Source organism: Gopherus evgoodei, chromosome 1, assembly GCF_007399415.2.
Source record: "Gopherus evgoodei ecotype Sinaloan lineage chromosome 1, rGopEvg1_v1.p, whole genome shotgun sequence".
NCBI classification, from domain to species: domain Eukaryota; kingdom Metazoa; phylum Chordata; order Testudines; family Testudinidae; genus Gopherus; species Gopherus evgoodei.
In genome coordinates, this window is record NC_044322.1 from 35,917,415 (window position 1) to 35,930,977 (window position 13,563).

The window sequence follows — 13,563 nt, forward strand, 5'->3', positions numbered from 1 at the left end:
CGGTTTGCAGGGTGGCTCCGGGAACACGAGAGCAAACCGCGGCGAAGCTGGTCTCCTTCCCCGGCTTGCTCTCTCGTTCCCGGAACCCCGAGCAAGCAGGTCTCCTTCCCTGCGGTTTGCAGGGTGGCTCCGGGAACGCGAGAGCAAACCGCGGCGAAGCTGGTCTCCTTCCCCGGCTTGCTCTCTCGTTCCCCGAACCGCCGAGCAAGCGGTTCTCCTTCCCTGCGGTTTGCAGGGTGGCTCCGGGAACGCGAGAGCAAACCGCGGCGAAGCTGGTCTCCTTCCCCGGCTTGCTCTCTCGTTCCCCGAACCGCCGAGCAAGCGGTTCTCCTTCCCTGCGGTTTGCAGGGTGGCTCCAGGAACGCGAGAGCAAACCGCAGCGAAGCTGGTCTCCTTCCCCGGCTTGCTCTCTCGTTCCCCGAACCGCCGAGCAAGCAGGTCTCCTTCCCTGCGGTTTGCAGGGTGGCTCCGGGAACGCGAGAGCAAACCGCGGCGAAGCTGGTCTCCTTCCCCGGCTTGCTCTCTCGTTCCCGGAACCCCCCTTGAAGCCGCCCAACAGCGCTGCAGTGTGGCCACATCTAACACCACTTGCAGCGCTGGTTGCTGTAAGTGTGGCCACTCTGCAGCGCTGGCCCTATACAGCTGTACTAATACAGCTGTAACAACCAGCGCTGCAAAATTTTAGATGTAGACATGGCCTGAGTCTGAACTTGCTGAATCTACTTAAAAGGGAAGCGTACTTAATGTGGAGTCAGAGTACTTAAAGGAGCAAGGAGCGTTCGTCTCTGTCACATACACATATACAGCCACACTCTGTCTTTCACACTCACCTCTCAACACATACCTGTATTATTGTTATTACTTCTTGATACTTCTTTCAGTGTGTTATTTTAGTTTTTTGATTGGTCTATGCATTTCATAATTTTTATTCCTCTCTTATGCTTAAATTTAATTATTTCAGTAGTGAGTTCTAAAATGCCTATCCTGTCCTCGCTGGAGTAATTATCCCTATGCATCCGATGAAGCAGGTATTCACCCACGAAAACTCAAGCTCCAATACGTCTGTTAGTCTCTAAGGTGCCACAGGACTCTTTGGTGCTTTAACAGATCCAGACTAACACGGCTACCCCTCTGATACCCATATGTTAACTTTTTAAAAATGTATATTCTATCTAGGTTTCTGGTTTCTACAGGTGGCACACATCACCTCAATATGGTGCACATAACAAAATTCATTCCGCACACGGATGGAAAAAAAATCAGAGGAAACACTGATGGGTACTCCCTCATAAAAAACAGAAGTTAATATCACTCAGGTATTTCCATTCTCTCCCCCTGCCTTCCCCCCATTATTCAAAGCACCATTCAAAACAGGCTCCTTCTCCCGCAGAGGAGGATGCCGCACCCCAAGCTCACAAAGCAGCTTGTGCTGCCTGGCTCTCATTGGCTTCTGGGAGCTACTTCAAGATAACCTTGCAAAGGAAAAAATAGGACTTGTGCCTTTTTTGCTTCTTAATTGGAGATAAAACAAGACTGAAAGGATTTTTTAAAAATTGCTTTTTAATTAGACATTCAGGATCCATCTAGATTAGAAGACTATGTTGACTGGAATGCTAATGAAATTACATCACCACAAGAGCCCAGAGAATTTTAGTACTGTGTTTGTTACCAATCCAACTTTAACAGCTAACCTTTTCAATAACAAAAGTCATGATTCAACACCCTCAAAACTTCAATTAAGATATAAAGAGCTCACAGTAAACATCTCTTAGAGCTCCGGCTGATCTATTGGACCTATCCATCAAAACAAGAGAAGTTCAGATTTTACATTCCTGATGTAAACTTTTTTATGTTTTTCGTCTTAAACAATTGAGTCTTTCAGGCCTTCTTTATCAATTAAATAAACTAAGAGGGCATATGCTCAATTCTTTAAACAAAAAAAAAAGTGTTTGCTAGCCACTTTAAAAAATATGTATTTTTAAAAGCAAATGAGAATCAAATAGTTCCTATATTTTATTCCTAATTCCCAGGAGCTGTCAAGCACAGCTTAAGAACTAAGGAAGCAGCAGCATGAAAAAAAAAAATCTAGTTTCATGTTCCTATCATTTCAATTACTCTCAAAAATGTGAACTTATGGAAAAATATCCAATTTAATAATAACCCATATTATCGTATTTGTTACTGTTTAAACCACAGGATAAACAGCATGCCAATTTGTGACCAGAGTTTCATACGTACTTATTGCTTACAATGTACTAGTGACAGAAAACAACTATTTCTGAGAAATAAAACAGTACTTACCTGTAAAAACAGTTATTTAAAAGCAATATCCACCTTATCCAAGCTCATGGTGTGTCCTTACGTTCAAATGTCCAGGAATGGATTTTAAAGGATTTTATGCAGTAAATTATCCTCCAGTCATTGACTTAACATTTGACTTAACTGACAGTAGTAGTTTAACATCATAGTAGTTGACTCTCAAGGAAAACTGGAGGATGTGTGGCAATACGGAGGATATATTACCTTCACAGAACCTCAGTTACATACTTTTCCATTAATTCCATACTCCACAAATCCCTACTTGTGGAGGCTGCAGAGATGAAGAGCTGTCTTACCCAGTAAGAGAGAAAGCTGGGCTAATTGTACCACCTGTACATGTAGAAATACAGCAAAAAATTCTTAACTTTAAAGTTACAAAATTTTAAAACAATACAATTTTTAATACATTACATACATTAACAATTTCCATAATGCATATGACAAAGGAGCTAATTAAATCTTTGGACCCAGATAGAGGAGGCACTAGATACTTGAAAAGAACTGTATCTTCTGAAGATTAAATTTAAGATATGAGATGCCATGACAGAAGACAGAAAAATTGAATTAAAAGTACACAACTATATTCCCAATTGGTTCCAGGAAGAACCAAAAAAAATAATAATAAAAAATTTATCATGGTTAAAGTGCAATAAACATATAAAATGAAATTCTGGTACTATTTTTAGGTGGAATACAAAGTACAACAGGGGCCATTTAGGGATTTGGGGATTGGTCCTGCTTTGAGCAGGGGGTTGGACTAGATGATCTCCTGAGGTCCCTTCCACGCCTAATAATCTATGATTCTATGACAACCCCAGTGCCACATCTTTACAAAATTTTGAAAGAGAGGAACAGCAGCAGAGCCAATTTCAAAGCCAAGAAAACACAATGTTTCTTTTCAGTGGAAATCTTAACATTTTCTCCAGTTTAAATGCTTTTATTACAATGGAACATAGACTCATAGACTCTAGCACTGGAAGGGACCTTGAGAGGTCATCGAGTCCAGTCCCCTGCCCTCATGGCAGGACCAAATACTGTCTAGACCATCCCTAATAGACATTTATCTAACCTACTCTTAAATATCTCCAGAGATGGAGATTCCACAACTTCCCTAGGCAATCTATTCCAGTGTTTAACTACCCTGACAGTTAGGAACTTTTTCCTAATGTCCAACCTAAATCTCCCTTGCCGCAGTTTAAGCCCATTGCTTCTTGTTCTATCATTGGAGGCTAAGGTGAACAAGTTTTCTCCCTCCTCCTGATGACACCCTTTTAGATACCTGAAAACTGCTATCATGTCCCCTCTCAGTCTTCTCTTTTCCAAACTAAACAAACCCAATTCCTTCAGCGTTCCTTCATAGGTCATGTTCTCAAGACCTTTAATCATTCTTGTTGCTCTTCTCTGGTCCCTCTCCAATTTCTCCACATCTTTCTTGAAATGCGGTGCCCAGAACTGGACACAATACTCCAGTTGAGGCCTAATCAGCACAGAGTAAAGCGGAAGAATGACTTCTCGTGTCTTGTTTACAACACACCTGTTAATGCATCCCAGAATCACGTTTGCTTTTTTTGCAACAGTATCACACTGTTGACTCATATTAAGCTTGTAGTCTACTATGACCCCTAGATCTCTTTCTGCCATACTCCTTCCTAGAGAGCCTCTTCCCATTTTGTATGTGTGAAACTGATTGTTCCTTCCTAGGTGGAGCACTTTGCATTTATCTTTATTGAACTTCATCCTGTTTACCTCAGACCATTTCTCCAATTTGTCCAGATCATTTTGAATTTTGACCCTGTCCTCCAAAGCAGTTGCAAACCCTCCCAGTTTGGTATCGTCCGCAAACTTAATAAGCGTACTTTCTATGCCAACATCTAAATAGTTGATGAAGATATTGAACAGAACCGGTCCCAAAACGGACCCCTGCGGAACCCCACTTGTTATACCTTTCCATCAGGATTGGGAGCCATTAACAACTACTCTCTGAGTAGGGTCATCCAGCCAGTTAGGCACCCACCTTCTAGTAGCCCCATCTAAATTGTACTTTCCTAGTTTATCTATAAGAATATCATGCGAGACTGTATCAAATGCCTTACTAAAGTCTAGGTATACCACATCCACCGCTTCTCCCTTATCCACAAGGCTCGTTATCCTATCAAAGAACGCTATCAGATTAGTTTGACACGATTTGTTCTTTACAAATCCATGCTGGCTATTCCCTATCACCTTACCACCTTCCAAGTGTTCGCAGATGATTTCTTTAATTACCTGCTCCATTATCTTCCCTGGCACAGAAGTTAAACTAACTGGTCTGTAGTTTCCTGGGTTGTTTTTATTTCCCTTTTTATAGATGGGCACTATATCTGCCCCCTTCCAGTCTTCTGGAATCTCTCCTGTCTCCCATGATTTCCCAAAGATAATAGCTAGAGGCTCAGATACCTCTTCTATTAACTCCTTGAGTATTCTAGGATGCATTTCATCAGGCCCTGGTGACTTGCAGGCATCTAACTTTTCTAAGTGATTTTTTACTTGCTCTATTTTTATTTTATCTTCTAAACCTACCCTCTTCCCATAAGCATTCACTATACTAGACATTCCTCCAGACTTCTCAGTGAAGACTGAAACAAAGAAGTCATTACACATCTCTGCCATTTCCAAGTCTCCCGTTAGTGTTTCCCCCTCCTCATTGAGCAGTGGGCCTACCCTGTCCTTGGTCTTCCTCTTGCTTCTAATGTATTGATAAAAAGTCTTGTTTCCCTTTATTCCCATAGCTAGTTTGAGTTCATTTTGTGCCTTTGCTTTTCTAATCTTGCCTCTGCATTCCTGTGTTGTTTGCCTATATTCATCCTTTGTAATCTGACTTAGTTTCCATTTTTTATATGACGCCTTTTTATTTTGTAGGTCACGCAAGATCTCGTGGTTAAGCCAAGGTGGTCTTTTGCCACATTTTCTATCTTTCCTAACCATGGGAATAACTTGCTTTTGGGCCCTTAATAGTGTCCCTTTGAAAAACTGCCAACTTTCCTCAGTTGTTTTTCCCCTCAGTCTTGATTCCCATGGGACCTTACCTATCAGCTCTCTGAGCTTACCAAAATCCGCCTTCCTGAAATCCATTGTCTCTATTCTGCTGTACTCCCTTCTACCCTTCCTTAGAATTGCAAATTCTATGATTTCATGATCACTTTCACCCAAGCTTCCTTCTACTTTCAAATTCTCAACAAGTTCCTCCTTATTTGTTAAAATCAAGTCTAGAACAGCTTCCCCCCAGTAGCTTTTTCAACTTTCTGAAATGTACTGTTTCACAGTATACATTGATAATTAGTTATATATTTCTAATATGTTTTATCATACAATCAACGTGGGTAGTACTAAGCATTTTGGACATGCAGCATCAAACCAAATTATTTATTGTATACCACAATATACCAAAAGTCAAATTTTCAAACAGGTGGAAACACAGCAATTGTCATAATCATATTGAAGTTCTTAAAAGGATACTTTCAGTATAAATCTTTATATTCAGAACTGGTAACCTGCATATAAATGGTGCCCTACCAAACTCACAGCCATGAAAAACACATCAGACTGTGAAATCTGGTCTTTTGTGTGCTTTTATCCTATACCAGGAGTAGGCAACCTATGGCATCCATGCCAAAACTGGCACGCAAGATGATTTTCAGTGGCACTCACACTGCCTGGGCCCTGGCTACCCATCCAGGTGGCTCTGAATTTTAAGTTAATTTTAGATGAAGCTTCTTAAACATTTTAAAAACCTTATTTACTTTACATACAACAATAGTTTAGTTATATATTAATGACTTAGAGAAAGAGACCTTCTAAAAACGTTAAAATGTATTACTGGCACGTGAAACCATAAATTAGAGTGAATAAATGAAGACTCGGCACACCACTTCTGAAAGGCTGCCGACCTCTGTCCTATACTATACAGATTTCCTGGGGGAGACCAGCATTTCTCAAATGGGGGGTCCTGCCCAAAAGCGAGTTGGGGGGGGGAATCACAATGTTATTTTAGAGGGGTCGCGGTATTGCACTGTTACTTCTGCACTGCCTTCAGAGCTCAGTGACCGAAGAGTGGCAACTGTTGGCCAGGCGCCCAGCTCTAAAAGCAGCGCCCCAGCAGCAGCAATGCAGAAGTAAGGGTGGAAATACCATACCATGCCACCCTTACTTCTGCAATGCTGCTTTCAAAGCTGGATGGCTGGAGAGTGGCAGCTGCTAAGGGCCCAGCTCTGCAGGCAGCAGCACAGAAGTAAGGATAGCTACACTATGCCATGCCATGCCATCCTTACTTCTATGCTGCTGCTGGCAGCAGCTCTGCCTTCAGAGCTGAGCACCTGTAAAGCAGCCGACGCTCTCCAGCTGCCCAACTTTGAAGGCAGCGCCGCTTTGAGCAACAGCGTAGAAGGGTAACAGTACTGCAAACCCCCTAACAATAACCTTGTGACATCCCCCCCCCACACACACACAACTCCTTTTTGGGTCAGGACCCCTACAATTACAACACTATGAAATTTCAGATTTAAATAGCTGAAATAATTAAAAATTTACTATTTTTAAAATCCGATGACCATGAAATTGACCAAAATGGACTGTGAATTTGGTAGGGACCTACATATAAAATAATGTTGCAGACTGAAAGGATATGTATCTGTTTGGGGAAGTAAAAATATTTTACTTGCAAATTATATTTCTCTGACAGGTTTCAGGTCAGTCCATACATACATCACCTTTATCTACACCACATGCTGTAAAGTGGAAAGAAGCACCAATGACGTGGCAAATTTTACTGGCATAAAGCCAGAAACCATCCCATCTATCTCTAACTTTCCAACAACCCCTGCCATACAGATTAGAAGATGGTTATTAACTATTCAAATTGAGAGAGAAGGGCATATAACAAAAGTCTCAGCAAACAAAGAAGCAAATTATATGAATTAAACTAATACAGGAAAGGGTTTTAATTTATTCACTAGACAAAAATGCAATATATCAAACTGAGCCAACTATATGGTAAGCAAAAACTATACTAAAATAGAGGTGAACACTAAAAAAAAAAAAAAGTGAGTTGATCATTTGGACTAATCCAAATGAAGTGAAATACTGTTTATAATTTAAAAATGACATCTTCACTGATTCAGACCAGTCTATACAATCTCTCTTAAGTGTGAAAACAGCACTTTTCATCCAAATATCTGAGGTAGCTTTACAAAGGAGAGGTTAAGTATTGAGATCTCTGCTCTGATTGCTGAAGCTTGCAGGCCTGCTTTTATAAATTGCAGGTATGCACTGGAACCAAACTTACTATATATACCCAATCACAAGCTGGTTTGTTTATAAGCCGATCCTCTCCCCTCACCCCCCCAAGATGGATAAGTAAAAATAGAAACTATAACCCGTTCATAAACTGACCCTATAATTCAGGGGTCAGCAAACTTTGGCTCCTGGGCCATTAGGATAAGCTGCTGGTTGGCTGAGATGGTTTGTTTACCTCGAGCATCCACAGTCAGAGAGGTAAATCTAAGTAAACCAAGTGCCCGTGTGTGCCACCTGCTTACCCTAACAGGCCAGGACAGCAACTGGTTAGGAAATTTGGGGGGGCAGGGGGGGGGAGAAGCTGGGAGTCAGAAGACTAACCCCTGTGACCACCCCACCTCTAGTGTGGGACCCCCCATACTCTCCCCATCCCATCTTATCTAGAGAGGGCCAGGGGAGGATGATTCTGACCTGGCTGGAGCTGCTCCGGCAGGTTTGGAAATGCAGCCGCAGCATGCTCCAGCAGGCCGGGCCAGGCTGCACAACTGCAGTGCACTCCAGCAGGCCACAGGCTGCTCGGGGAGCACGAGTGACATGGATGCAGCCTGCCAGCCCCGGCGCTGCAGATGCTTCGGAGGCTAGGCAGAGAGCAGCGTGGCCAGAAGCAGACACACTCTGGCCTTGCCTCTTCCCTTCTGTCTCTGTTGGCTCTCCTTGCATCCTCTGTTGGGGGGAGGGGCTGTGTCCCACCTTTCCCTCTCTATACCCATTCATAAGCTGACCCCCTTCTCTGGTGCTTCCCTTTTTCACTAAAAAAATTCAGCTTCTGAATGAGTATATAGGAATTTCCTGTTAGGAATTACTGTTAGATGTTTAAGAATATTGTATAGTGTGTGTTTGTGATGTATATATAATTGGGAGAGGGGAGTGGGGGGAAAGGGAGCAGCTGCTAAAAATTCTTGAGTGAGCTCAGCCAAATCCAGAGGGAGACAGCCATTATGGAGGGGAGGTGAAGTTCCTTGTTCTGAGGTCTAATGGTAATAGACCAGCTTTTACTAGCTGCAGCAAGAAGATAATTATAAGGAGGATTCCAGCCTATTCAAAGAACTGGGCACCTGTCACTTGTTCAGCGCAGGATGGTGCAGTGACAAACGCCAAAACAGCAGATCACGGTTTTAAATGCATACGATTCGTGTCCAGTGTACCGTTTAGTACAGAAGAAATCTGTATGTTTGATACTGGTTTTGTTCGCACGGTATTTACTGTATTGCTGTAATAACATAATGCTTAAATTTATGAAGAGTCTTAATTAACCCGCAAACTGTCTTCCTATAATTTTTAGTCTGAGCAGTTTTACTACATTGTTGTGTGTTTATTCCAAACTGGAGCAACTCAGGATATGGACATCCACTACTGTCCAAATCTGCACATTTATCTTGTGTATTACTATTTACAGTTGGGCGTTCCACTGTCAAAATAGACTGAACCCACTCGCTATTCCGGCAGTTAAATGGAATTATAGGGGTACTTGTATAATCAAACTTTAGTCGGTTAAACCTGGCATTATGCAAATGTACAGAAAAACATGATCCCTGTCACAAAGAATTTACAATTAACCTAATTAAAGATATGAAACAAGTGTAATACATAAGGCCAAGATATCAGGACATTAGTAGTAGTGTCAATAAACTGAGGGTAGGATTCTATTCTCTGTCATAGGCTGAGCTGAGGACCAAAATGCAGCTCTGTAGGTCTCATCTACGAAAGGCTCCTCTGTCTGGATTGGTCTTTGTTAGAAAATTTTATGTTTTAACTTGGAGCACTCAAGTCAGATGACAATACTGACCAGAACATATCCTGATCTACACTGATGACCAAGATGCACTCAGCAACATGTTCTCTAATCCAAGTGCTCCCAACCATGTTCTAGCATAAAATTCTATAATGTAAGCCCTTTTAGCTTACAAGACAGCTGTTGCTCTCATTGAGTGACCCTTAACACTGCAGTTGGCACTTTCTAAAATCAAGTTCTTTAAATTGCAGACTTCAACCCATTTGGTTGACAGCCTTTGGAATCTTTACAACTATTTCTGGATTCATCGAGCCTCTATTCATTAGCCTCTACTGAATAACCCGTGACAGCATAAAGCTTAGGTTTGTAAAGCACAGCTTGAGCTTGAGTAATTCTCATTGTTAATCCAAACACTTTTACAAAAGATAAAGGATTTTTACTTAAAAGGACAGCACTTACCTTGACATCAAGAGACACTCACAAAATCGTCATATAATGGAAATCCTGGTTCTCCTAAAATTAAGTAATTTAACCCCATTGTTACTGAATAGTTAAAAACATTCACACATCAAGCCTTAGCGCTGGAGTCTGTAAATGCAGGAGGAGGTCCATGTCTCAGGGGAAAAAAAGATGGGAATCTGTGGGAGAATCTGCACCTGTATCTAAACAGGTAATCCAGATCTGAAAACCAGGTTTCCTTGTATTCACTGAGAATGTTAATAGTTCCATCGATAGGTGCCAAAACTGAATTCTAGAGATGTGAACATTGACAAGAAAAGACACCATTCCCCTGGATATACTTATCCTACCTGCTAGCTGGTTTATCCCTCACTCTAGATAATTAGAGCTCTTAGAACAATTATAAACTTTCCCAGCCACAGAAACAGGAGACTAGATTGAAAATTCCTGGCTAGATTAACAATCTCAAGAGAATCTGCACAGATGATTTCTATGGCTCAGACAGATGGACAAATCGGGATAAAACTGAAAAGTTTCTCTCTTCTCAGCTTGAGTAAATATATATGAGGTCTTCAAAGCAAACTGATCCTCACTAATGAGGGGGAGGGGGAGAAGGGCTGGGTGAATAAATAGCTATTTTTGGTCCCTTTTAAAAAACAGATTTACACTTTCTAGTGACAGACCACCTGATCCTCATCTCTTCAAAAAAGCTTTCCTAATTTGCTGACCAAGTCCTGGAAGCAGTGTTATCCTCAGAGGAAAAAAAGATATGCTGGAGCAGTTTGCTACTGTAGGAGTCCATTGTTGGGAATCAAACTTTTCTGGTCACTTACCGAGAGCTTCATAACTGGCAATGTAAATTTAGTGTCCAAGACTTGAGCATTAACAGTAAGTGGTGGAATGAAACTGCATCATTTGACTTCATCTGCCCCACAGAAAAGGAGGGGGCTTCATCGTTATCTAACATAAAATGGATGAAGCAGGACTTCATAAGTAAATAAAATCATGTGATAGTATAAAATGAGCATGCAAACTACAATTAAATCCAAACATTTGTATAAGTTGTATTTAAGGTCTCTGTTGGCATGCTAGTGCTGTCTAAGGCTCTAAACAAGATATTTATCAACTCACCTTGAGTTGCATTTCCATGCACAAGGAATACATTTACGAGAGTTTTTACTTCAGGTTTCTTGATTTGACAACCATATTCAAAGAACTGAACTAAGAAAACTAGATATAAAAGTCTAGAAAAAGGGAACAACAGGTGAGAGGATATGCTTTGCGCCCTCTGCAATACTCATCGGAACTGTGAGTCTGAAGAAACAGTTGCATCAATTCATACTACTGATTTCTGCTTATTTCACTGTGATCCTGCCCACAGCATGATGCAGACAAAAGCTTAGTATGTACGGACTGACAAGTCTTCTAAATTCTGTTTTACAAAATTACCTACCGTTTGTATGTTCTTATGAAATTGAATGCAGATTTTGTTCAAAAATATTTTGCACAAACACTGAAAATTTGACTGCAACATTAAAATAAAAAAAACTAACAAGATTAAAATTGTATACTGTATACCTCCAAATACCCTGGGTAAGACTATTTTTGCACCTATCAAAGGAAAATCAAAACCTTTTTGCTCGACATTATGTTCTAAAGCAGGGGTAGGCAACCTCTGGCATGCGCCAAACACAGCAAGCAAGCTGATTTTCAGTTGCATTCACACTGCCCGGGTCCTGGCCACCAGTCCAGGGGGCTCTGCATTTTAAACTTAATTTTAAATGAAGCTTCTTAAACATTTTAAAAACCTTATTTTCTTTATATGCAACAATAGTTTAGTTATATATTACAGACTTAGAGAAAGACCTTCTAAAAACGTTAAAATGTATTACTGGCACACAAAACCTTAAAATAGAGTGAATAAATTAAGACTTGGCACACTACTTCTGAAAGGTTGCTGACCCCTGTTCTAAAGAATCTAAACATTCCTACTTCATCCTATATGAAGTGCAAGTTACAACTAAAATTCAACTTTTTCTTTAAATGAGCATATCTGAGCCAAAGTTGGTGGCTACTATATTATTGAAAAATGACATTATTGACATGTGTTTAGGAGTCGAATATAAGATTAGAAATCAGTTCCCAACCTTTACAAAATAACTATCTGAACAGGGAAAAAATTCTGCTTGATTTGTTTTGAAAGTTTTCCTACCACACAGCAGGATGCCAGAATTCTCTTACTGACCTATTCCAGACGTTACCAAACTGTGTACACAACCTTGTTTGAAGTGGTACACTGGAACAGAGTGGTCTGTTCCCTTTAAGGGGAAGTGAGGCCCAAGGTCAGCAAACCTTGTTCCATTACATAGCCCCTTTAAGGAGAAAGATATTCAGGAGAGCAGCAGACTAACTGAGGCATAGGAGCCAACTGTCAGATAGCTACCTCCTTAATACCATAAAATCCAGCTATTAGGTGACTTCCATGAAGATTAAGGAGAGGGTAGACAGCTTGGAGAGCAGAACTGCAGGGGAGCACCGAGTCAGGAGAGACAGTCCCTGACAGGGGAACCAGAATCAGATGGGAAGCTGAAGGCTGGGGAAGCCTGCCTGAATCACCACCCAAACCCATGGCATGGCCAAACTGTGGCTTGTAATCAGCATGTGGCTCTTTTACAGTTAAAGTGCAGCTCCCAGAGCCCCCATGTACCCCCTCCCCATTCTGCACCCACAAGATTGGGCAGGGGGGAGTAGGGGTTTCTGCCTAGCAGTGGAGTGGTAGGACTAGGGGCTTCTTTCCTGTGGTGGGACTAAGGGCTTTTGCCCTGCAGAGGGAGTCTAATGGCTTTAGCCCAGCGGGGTGTGTGTGTATCATTGGGAAAAAAGCCCCACACTCTGGCATGCACTGCCCAGTGGGACAGGCTGTGCGTGTCTTGCAGCTCTCCAACTCCTGAAGATTATTGTATGTGACTCGGAGGGTCAGTAAGTTTGGCAATTCCTGCTAGAGAGGACAAGTGTTGGGGCCTGAGACAAAGAGGATAAAGTGTGTCAGTCCAAGGACTAAGGGAAGTTCTGTGGAAAAGGCTGTAACCTAGATACTGGTGGGCTAGGGAAACCTGCTTGAATCCTGACATAATCCAGAGAAGGAGGGCTATGGAATCCCTTAACAAAGAGGAAGGAATTGAGAGTGAAGAGACCAAGGCAAGAGGAAATTTGTGGGAAACTCTCTACAGAAGCCTAAGGCTGAAGTGGAATTGGCAGAAATCTCTGGTTCAAAGAACTGGATGGGAACCAGGGTGATAGGAGCTGAAGCTGCCTGATTCCCAGGTAAAGCATCCCCCACCACCACCTCTCTGCTCGTCCCTTCTTAGCCCTCCCTGCATGCCCCACATACCCACTATCAGAGCCTTCCCTGCACTCCAATCAAAATAACTACACTCAGTCTAAGCTCTGACTTCAAAAAATTCTCCCATTCCGCATCAGGACAAAAATTAAAGCCTTTGAAGTTTTTCACTAAAACAAACAGAAGAGAGACAAATCCCAGAATAGCCAATAGCCTGGTGTTAAAGGCACTTATCTAAACTAGGCAGAGCAGGGAACTGAACCAGTGTCTCCCACATCCCAGGAGTGCCCTGACCATCAAGCTATTCAGGGATGGGTGAGAGTCTGGTTTTTGCCAAAAATACCATCTTGAACCCAAGACACTTTTTTCCAACAGAAGTTTT

General features: G+C 41.8%; 1 protein-coding gene across 7 annotated transcripts in view; it reads right to left on the reverse strand.

Moving 5' to 3' along the window:
• PSPC1 (paraspeckle component 1) overlaps positions 1 to 13,563 on the reverse strand; it is a 120,381-nt gene that overhangs the window by 77,368 nt on the left and 29,450 nt on the right. The window lies entirely within an intron of this gene.